Source organism: Rhagoletis pomonella, unplaced genomic scaffold, assembly GCF_013731165.1.
Source record: "Rhagoletis pomonella isolate Grant_MI unplaced genomic scaffold, Rhpom_1.0 Rhpom_scaffold_00001, whole genome shotgun sequence".
Classification (NCBI taxonomy): domain Eukaryota; kingdom Metazoa; phylum Arthropoda; class Insecta; order Diptera; family Tephritidae; genus Rhagoletis; species Rhagoletis pomonella.
The window spans coordinates 21,120,211-21,129,297 of record NW_023458555.1 but is presented as its reverse complement, the minus strand read 5'-3'; the positions used below and the strand labels follow the sequence as shown (position 1 = coordinate 21,129,297).

Genomic DNA, 9,087 nt, shown 5'->3' with positions numbered 1-9,087 from the left:
TTACGGTTAGAAAACGTCTTAAAATGTAGACGTCTACATTTTGAGACTCTATTTGGAACGAACTGTGAACACCCCAATTGTGAGTGGGAATTGACAATCAATGAAATAGCGAGAGAACAAAATACCAACATGTTAAGCTATCCTGCTTAAATTTCATAGTCAGCTGTGCTTTAGCGGCATGCAGTAGATAATAAGAATGACCACCATTTAGTAATAACCAACCTTAAGCGCATCTAAGACAAACTTAAAGCTATGTGTGGACATTCTTATGTTCATACATAGTATGTAGATAGTTGTGTGTGTATGTTTACAATAACGATGCTTCTACTTGAAATCGTAAAGCAATGCTGACTGTTGATTTACGGTGTTTTTATGCTACTACTTCAGCTATTAAATAAGAATGATACATAGTCAATAGAGATAGATGGCAAAAGTGTCTGAGTAAAAGAATAATATATGAATGGAAAAATGTGAAAACGTTGGTTTGCAATGCTTGTAAAGTGAATTGTTGGGCGGTAAAGAAGTATTACCGCATTCAACTGGCCATATAAACAACTGCAAACGATAATTCAATACTTTCATAGCATGAAAGTCAATGAAAATCCATTATAGACTGGGGAATTGCATAAGAAATATATGTAAGCACGGCAAACACTTAAATGAGAATAAAAGTAATAAGTGCCTTACGATCCTACAGTGCGTATGAGTAACTTTCGATAATACATAAATGGGTCAGTAAAGAAGCACTCATACGTCTCGTAGATTACTTTTGTACTTGAATGGTTTAAACTTTAATGTATTTTAATAATTATATTTGCAATTTCAACCAACCCTACTATCATTTCCAAGTTTAGTATATTTAATCGAAAATTATGACATTTAGTTTGTGGATTATTGCTCTACATATTGTGCGGACGTCTTATTTGACTGTGTATAAATTTTGAACGGCTGCAGAGGCCGCTACACCCCTTGTAGTATCCTTAGTATTTAATTCGGTGGTAGTGCAAGCGATATATGCAAGGGTTTGCCTTTTGGCACGTTTGAAAATATCGATGCTAACGTTCGAAAAGATTTACTCGTATGTATTTTTTTTCTTAGGATACCCATATTTTGCTCAGTATAAATAATTTTGTATAGTCATGAAAAAATCACTACTTTTGATTAAGGTGACTTATGCCACATTCAAAATAAATAGTTTTAAAAAATTAAAGACTTATATCACTTAAGTCTAATGTATTTCACTGATGTCATGTTTTGAAAGGACAGTGATTTACTAAAATTGATGATTTAATTACATATGTGTGCTTGATTTATATAAAAGTCTTATAGTCGTATTCTTTTCAACGATCAATTCTTGTATAGATGTATATAAATGGGACACTTCACTTCAACCGCGTCAGTACTGTGCTAAGTAAAAGACACTGGATTCGGCCAAAAAAATATTAAAATTACTTAGATTCGCTTAAAACTTTACAGATTTAAAGAATTAAAAATTTCGGACCCATATTGGCACTACCATTTATTACGGTAGAGTTAAAATCGAAAGTACGTACATAACGTATGCGTAACATTCTGATCTGTCAATATGTGCGTGTCGTAAAGTTTTGATAAGTACTTGAAATACTAGATATTAAAATGTCAGGTTTCAGTACTGACTTCAAAGAAGATGTATCTTTTATCCATTCATAACACTATACGGCAAAATCAACTTTTTTTCTGGGTATTGGACCAAACCCATTTTTTTCAAGAGAATGAGTCATAAGTAAAAAAGTAATTTCTCCGTTTTCCGAAGTTAGCCTCCGAAATTGAGATATGGGCCTTCGAAGTGAGAAATAGGAGCTTTAGTTAAAAAGTTATTTTTAAGTATTGTATGTAAAGAACTAAAAAGGTAAAAGTATAGACGTAGTCCGCCTTTTGCTCTTATTTAAACGGTATACAACTTGTTTGGTGCAAACTTATATTATTAAAGTACTTAAATCGGACCATAAATACGATTTTTTCTGATCCACCTGCCGGAAAAAAACTCAAGAATTCTGCGCTGCTGCTTCTAAACGACTTTGGAACTGTGAAACAATCATTCAATTCGGTCAAGAAGCGCGAGAGAAACTGGTTCTCTGGGAATACATATGTGAAATAATTATGTATTTCTTAAACTTCTTTCGCTTGATACTCATATTAAAATATTTCGTTCAGTTAGTAAATTTAATTGATTTTCACTTGTCAAACAGGTGGCAACCATGTTAAAAACCATTTTGGCAATCAAGATTTCATAAATTACTCTCGTTTGAAACCCAAATTGCTATATTTTATTAAACTGATTTTGAATTTCTAAACAGGTGGCAATCCTCTTCAAGAATGTCTTCGAAATGAAGCTTGCTTAAACCTTTCTCATTTGATACCCATATAAATATATTTATTTTAACTTGCTAATTAATTGTTTTTGCTTTTTGACCAGATGGCAACTCTCTTAAAATTTATTTCGAAATAAATTCTTTTAGAAGTCTTTTCACATTGTTGTATTACTTTATTTAACTCATTAATTAAATAATTTTAATTTTGGAAAAGGTAGCAACTATCTGTAAGGAAATTTTCTATATGTTAATCTAGGCAATAAGCTATCTGCGTTTTTGCGTAATTGACCGACAAATATACAAACTTTCACATTTACTTATAATATTGTAAGATTTCCAAAGTACCAAAATGTTCGTAAAAAAAAAAATGTGGGTGGAAAATTGCCTTACTTAAACTTTAACACCAAGCAATTTTCCGCAAAATTTATATACATAGTTACTTAAAATAAATGTTAGCCCTACTACGGTCGACAACCTTGAAATTCCGCCATTTAACTGCCTACGAAATAACTAAAAGTGCTTTGAAATAATCTTTACTCTCCTTTTCACTGCGTAAGAAGTTACATATGTCTTTTTAATAAATTTAATTTATCGCACACATTCAATAAACAACTTGCACAATTTCAAACACATTTGCATAAACTCACAATAAACTGTGATGCATGAATGATAATAGACTTGGGAAATTCTTAAGAGACGCTACGGATGCTAATACTATATATTAATGTTTTATTACGTTTGCGCGCCGCCCTTAAGGCCAAAAGAGCATGGAAAAATTTCCACGCAAATTAGAAAAACAAAGATAACATTGAAAATTTGCTTAGATGTCAACTTAAAGTAATAGTAATTGAATTAAATTCTTAGAAACTGTAAGCAATCGAACGACACAACGACACAACAAAACCCAAAGGAATACATTTACACACTTAGACATGGTTGCATATACTATGTATGTGTGAACACCTACATTTATGCTCATATAAATCAATAGAAATGCCACCGTAAAACTATTCGAAACTTCTGTCAAGATAAATTCTAAATATCATTGAAATGGATATTGAAGGACAAAAATTCAAACAACTCTCAAAAAAAAAAAAAAAAAACTTATAAAAAACGTGCCGCCAAGTAAACAGTGACCAACAAATTTTCATGCCACACATTCTAATTTACAAATATTCATGGAAATTGCAAATACAAATCACATACAAATAAGTGCACACATACACCTTCAAATAAAATCATAAAAAATTGTTTGTATCAAAACCAATACTTAAAATAAGTAAAAAAAAAAGGAAACAAACCACTGACCAAAAAAAAAACACATGAGCAAGAGTGGACACAAATAGCAACAGATTGGCAGACGAACAAAAGAAACCAAAACAGATACGATACAAATACCAGACGAACTCTTTGACTGTCTGCTTGATACATATTTATGTACTTACATATCTAAGGGGGTATGGGTGTCTGGCTGTGAATAGTGCGGGATTAAAAAAAGTGTACAACGTCTAACATTTGGAATTACATACAATCGTATGTAAATACATACATGTACTGACTTAACTTTTTCCATATGTTCATTTGTAAGCGTAGGTGTCGCAGCGCTAGCAATAAGCTAAAATGTGAAATGTTTTTTTTTAAAAAACCGGAGTCGCTTCCTTTGGGTCATTGAGTTTATTTTTTGTTGAGTTTCATATCAAATGTATGCATAAAGCTAAGTGGTCAGGTGTTAGGAAGACATTAACCCTTACAATTCTAAGATATTTAACCATAAAAAAAATTTGAATAAAATAGAATAAAATTGTTGAATATAATTGTTATAAGACCATAAATAACAAAAACAAATTACTTAAGAACGAGCAAACCTAAAAGTTAAACATTCTAAAAATAGAACTACTTATTAACAAAAATCAACAACTACAATGATCAAGTGTGAATTGCAGCGGAATAGCTGCGCTTGGTTGTAGTTGGCTTAACAACAGGTAAGACAACTGGTTTAGGTGGCTGCGGTCTTTGGCGTTCTAATCCCAGTCGAAGAAGTCTGATGTGGTGATCTCTGGAATAGCAGCTATAACTTTTACCCAAATGTAAATTGTTGTTTTTTCGGCAAAAACTTTCACTAAAAACCGCCTCAAGCTCAATAAAATTGTTGAATAAAATAGAATAGTAACAACAAATATTAAATAATTGGAAGATAAGGCGCCCTCGATAGTTAATGACTAGGGAAGACTAAAATATCCACAAAAAAATTGATTATATTATCATTAAAATTACCCTAAAATATTAAAAATATGCTTGATATATGCCCCAAAAATTCATATGTATAACGAACATTTTTTCGATTATGACATAAAAAATGTTTTTTTACATACATATATGTATGTATTGAACGATCTACGTCAAAAGACTTTGTTAGATAGAATTTAAAAGATGACAATTCGCCAGATGAAAATATTGCAACATTTTATTGAAGTGTTGCTTCACGCTTTATGAAATTGGCCCCTGGAAACTGTTAAACAGCTTTCGCTAAAAATTAAACATTTTCATTGAATTTTTCAATCACCAAAACGGGTTTAGCGCGAAACTTCACTATTGCAAATCGACAGTCGAAATTTTTTTACGAGATTATTAAAATTGTTTACTAGAAAATAACGGGATATTCCATTGCTTGTCAGCCTTTTTTTTTGTCAATTAAACAAACCTCGTCAGCAACCCTGGCTATCTCAGCAAAGATATTGTCAGATAAAATTAAGCGAAAATTATGTTACTTATTACCAAAAAAACAATTTTTATGCATTTTTTATGATTTTTATCCAAAATATATATTTTGTGTTTCAATATGCATTTATATATTTTTGTCTTCCCTATTAATGACAGACCTGCGAGAGTATTTTGATATAAAAAGGTTTCTTATAAAATCCAGCAGAATTTTATATATCTATAGGCGTTTTTTTTTTTTTTTGAAATCTTGACTTTCCAACTAGCGAATAAACCGGATTTTTTATCGAACAAACCGATTTATTCATTTCATACAAATCTTGACCTCTCAATAAAGTTTTCGAGTTTTTCGAAATTTTCAAGGCTCTCTTCCAGCTTAAGCGAAAGCACTGAATATATTTAAAATGATATGCTAGGTTATTTAGGTATGAACAGTATATCAGATTTGAATCCAATAATTGAATGTTTGGCGCTTAAACGTTTTTTACGTGTTTAGCCGAGCTTCTACTTCAATTCGTGCTCTGCTTCATGTTGTTGTGACACAAATAGAGAGATCTTCACTTTTACTCCAGATTGTAAGAAGCTTTTTTATGTCAAAAGTTATGCCGAAGGAAGGCCGTTATTAAAAACTACGTATTTTTTATGTTGCTGGACTCTACTCCTCAGATCGAAAGAAGTTCAATAAATTGCAATATATTTAAAAAAAAAAAGGTAAAATAAGACTAAACATGATTTTTTGCTGATTTTTATTTATTTTACTTTGGGTCTAAAAAAAAATTTGAACTTATTCTGCTTTGTTTATTTTCCTAATGAAACCTATCTTTACTGTTGATAGTTTCATTGTAATTGTTGGTCATGATTCCATGCCCCATAAGCATTTGCCAAGTATGAATACTGTGTAAAAGAAAACCGGTTTATACGGTTGTCTCTTAATTTCAAAATCGGGAATCGCTTTTTTGAAATTGCAATTTTTCGATTAAATCGAAAACCGGGTTTGTAAAAAAGGCGATTAATCGAACATCCTACAGAGAATGTAATCATTTATAGAAGCTTAGATGTTTCCGGGGTTTTAGGAAACCCATCAGTCTCACCCCTTTGGCGTAGAATCGATCGTTGACACTTTTTTTAACTTTGTTAAATTATATATTAAATTTAAGTTCACAAGCCGACGGAGCTTAAATACATACATAGCATATCGAGCCCTAACCGCCAAAATAACGTAAGCGACATTTTTTTTCAAAATTTTATTTTTGATGCAGAAATATTCCTAGAGCATCTAGATGCATTTCTGCATAAAAAATAAAATTTCGAAAAAAATGTCGCTTACGTTATTTTTGCTGTTAGGGCTCGATATGTTTACATTCGGTGTAGTCGAGATAATTTGAGACCGTGCGAGCAGAAGTTGTCTAACCCACATTTTTTTATTTTTTTGTACTTAACTTTTTAAAATTGTTTCAAATGTGATAAATCTTAAAATAAAAGTCGCTTCTTCCTTAATTTGATGGTACGCTATTTAGCTTTGTACCTTTAAAAAAAGCAACGAGCGACTTTTATTTAAAACTTTATTATATTTGAGACTATTTTAACTAGGTACATAGTACCAAAAAAAAATCTTGGGTTAAGCCTTTCTAGTCGCACGACCTCATTTATTTGGGTGCATATGCAACTTTCATCTATTTTGCTTATTTTCAACATTATTTATGTAGTAAATAGATACGCACTTCTTCAAAAAAGTTCCATAAACTCTTAAGATTATTAATTACAAAACTTTGACAAAGTCACTAATAGTTTTAGGTGTAAAGTTTGTAATTATTATAAAATCGTAAGGTTGTTTGCATTAATCAACTTTAGCAGCCACAAGTCGTTTGTGTATTAAATTCAGTGCAAAATCAGGTTAATTGCAATGAGTGACCAATCCATGGAGAGAAACTGCAGCTTTTAAACGGCTAAGGCCAAAACTTAAGAAAGTTTAGAAATGCAATATTATTGACCTTCGCAGTTTGCGCGACATCATTGTGCGTATATATGCATGTTAGGGTTGTCCTTAAAGTATCCACATCTAAATTTTGTATGGGGCACCCCCTTCGTCTTTATGAGAGCAACAGAAGCCAAATCAACAATTTTTAGCATTTTTGTCTGTATGTTTGTACGCGCATGCAAGGAATCAAATACAGTTTACACCGATCTATTGCTCGAAATATTGCTTAAAATATAAAAAAAAATTAGGTAAAATCATAAGATAAACTAAATATTGCAGTATGGATGTCAAACAAAAAAGGCTCACAGCCGGAACAATTTTTGTGGAAGGTTGCCACCTGTTTGAAAATTTTAATTAAATTTAATTATTAAGATAAATTAAATATTGCAATATGGATAACCAACTAAAGAGGGTTACGAAAGTTTACTGGCGAAAATATTTTTGTGGGGGGTTGCCACCTGTTTAAAAAAGTTAATTCAGTTAAATTTATATGATAAGGCAAATACTGAATTAGTACACCTTTGAGGAAAGTGCGCGATATGTAGACTCCAGTTATAAGATTATAAATTAAATTTCTAGCAGAAAGCCGATACTCTACCTATTTTCTAAATACCTTCGAAGATATATTAAAAACAAAATAAAAATTTAAAATAACGATCAAAAATTTATTGAAAAGATAAAAATCCAAAAATATCGATTATTCTCAACCGAAAAAATAAAAACCATAAAATAACGGTTAAATTTGACCAAAGCGTCCTTTGTTTGTCGAAATATTATTTACATAAAAAATGGCAGCTTCATACGCAATTAAGCAGGTATCCTTTATTAAATAACAAAAAAAAAAATAAAAAATAAAGTGGCTTTTTAAAGAGAAATTTGGCCAAATTTCCCATAGTGCAGTTGTAAAACCGTTTCCATGAACGAGAGATAATAGAATTGCCTTCAAAATGACAACAAAATATCGCACTAAACAGGTTATTTTTTACCTAAATCAGATCACTTTAACTATACTATTTAATAGAGCCTTAAATTTCTTGAGTACCAAATTTTTTATTCCGCACCAGATTTTGCGGCTCGCTTTGGAAAGCAGTAACTTATATTTACGACGCATTCTAATGTAAATACTAACAGCTGTGACCGCATATTGTTCTTGTCAGTCACTTTATTGAGTTTTTTTTGTTATTGTGGCCTTCATTATCTCCCTGAGCGTCAAATATTCATAGCCAAGGAATAAATACCACTGATTGAATGAGATGAATATATTGAGTTGTTTTGGTTATTATATTCAAATTTTCTTTCATAAGTTTACAGTTCATGATTTTACGCTAATCCCAAAGCAATAACTAACATAAACCCTTTCATTACAGCGATTATATTCACTCATTCCTATAATGGTGCTTGTTCTCAAGTGAAAGTTTGTAGATACTTTTCAAGCTACATAGATTATTCTGAAATTCGCAAACGCAAGTACGTGCATACTTACATACATACACATGTGCGTACATATTTACTCATATACAGTAAGATTGCTAATGGTAATTTGTATTATTATTATTTTTGTTTTTGCTCCCCAAACGCTTTATATTTATTTTGATTCTCTGTCATGCAAAGGTCAGCAAAAGTTACGAGCGTGTTGATGCTCGCATGCAACTATGTATTCTTTAAAGTCATCGTGTTGTTCTTGCAACCAGTGTGGTTTTCGGTTTATTTGGTTTTTTATTTATTTACATATATTTTTTTATTATTTCTTTCTTTTGGATTAACTTTTTTATCCACTCAAATAAATACGTTGCCAAAGTAGACAAATCCACTGGAGATAAGATATTTTTATTTGTATTGGCGCTTTCATGCAAATTCCCCCGAAAAAAATGCACATGTGTATATGACAAAAAAAAAAACGTCCAAGGCGTAGCAGTGATGGTGGCGAAGAGGCGTTGCTGGCTGACAGGCGTGTTTTGAATTTATTAGTAGGCGCACAATTCGAAGTTAAGCCAGAAAATTAATGAACACAAAGCTATCACGAACATACAAGCAAACGAG

The 9,087-nt window shown here is 31.3% G+C and overlaps 1 protein-coding gene across 1 annotated transcript in view; it reads left to right on the top strand.

The window, feature by feature from the left end:
* Nucleotides 1–9,087, top strand: part of LOC118740768 (relaxin receptor 2-like) — a gene marked incomplete in the record, with an annotated part of 43,605 nt that overhangs the window by 29,592 nt on the left and 4,926 nt on the right.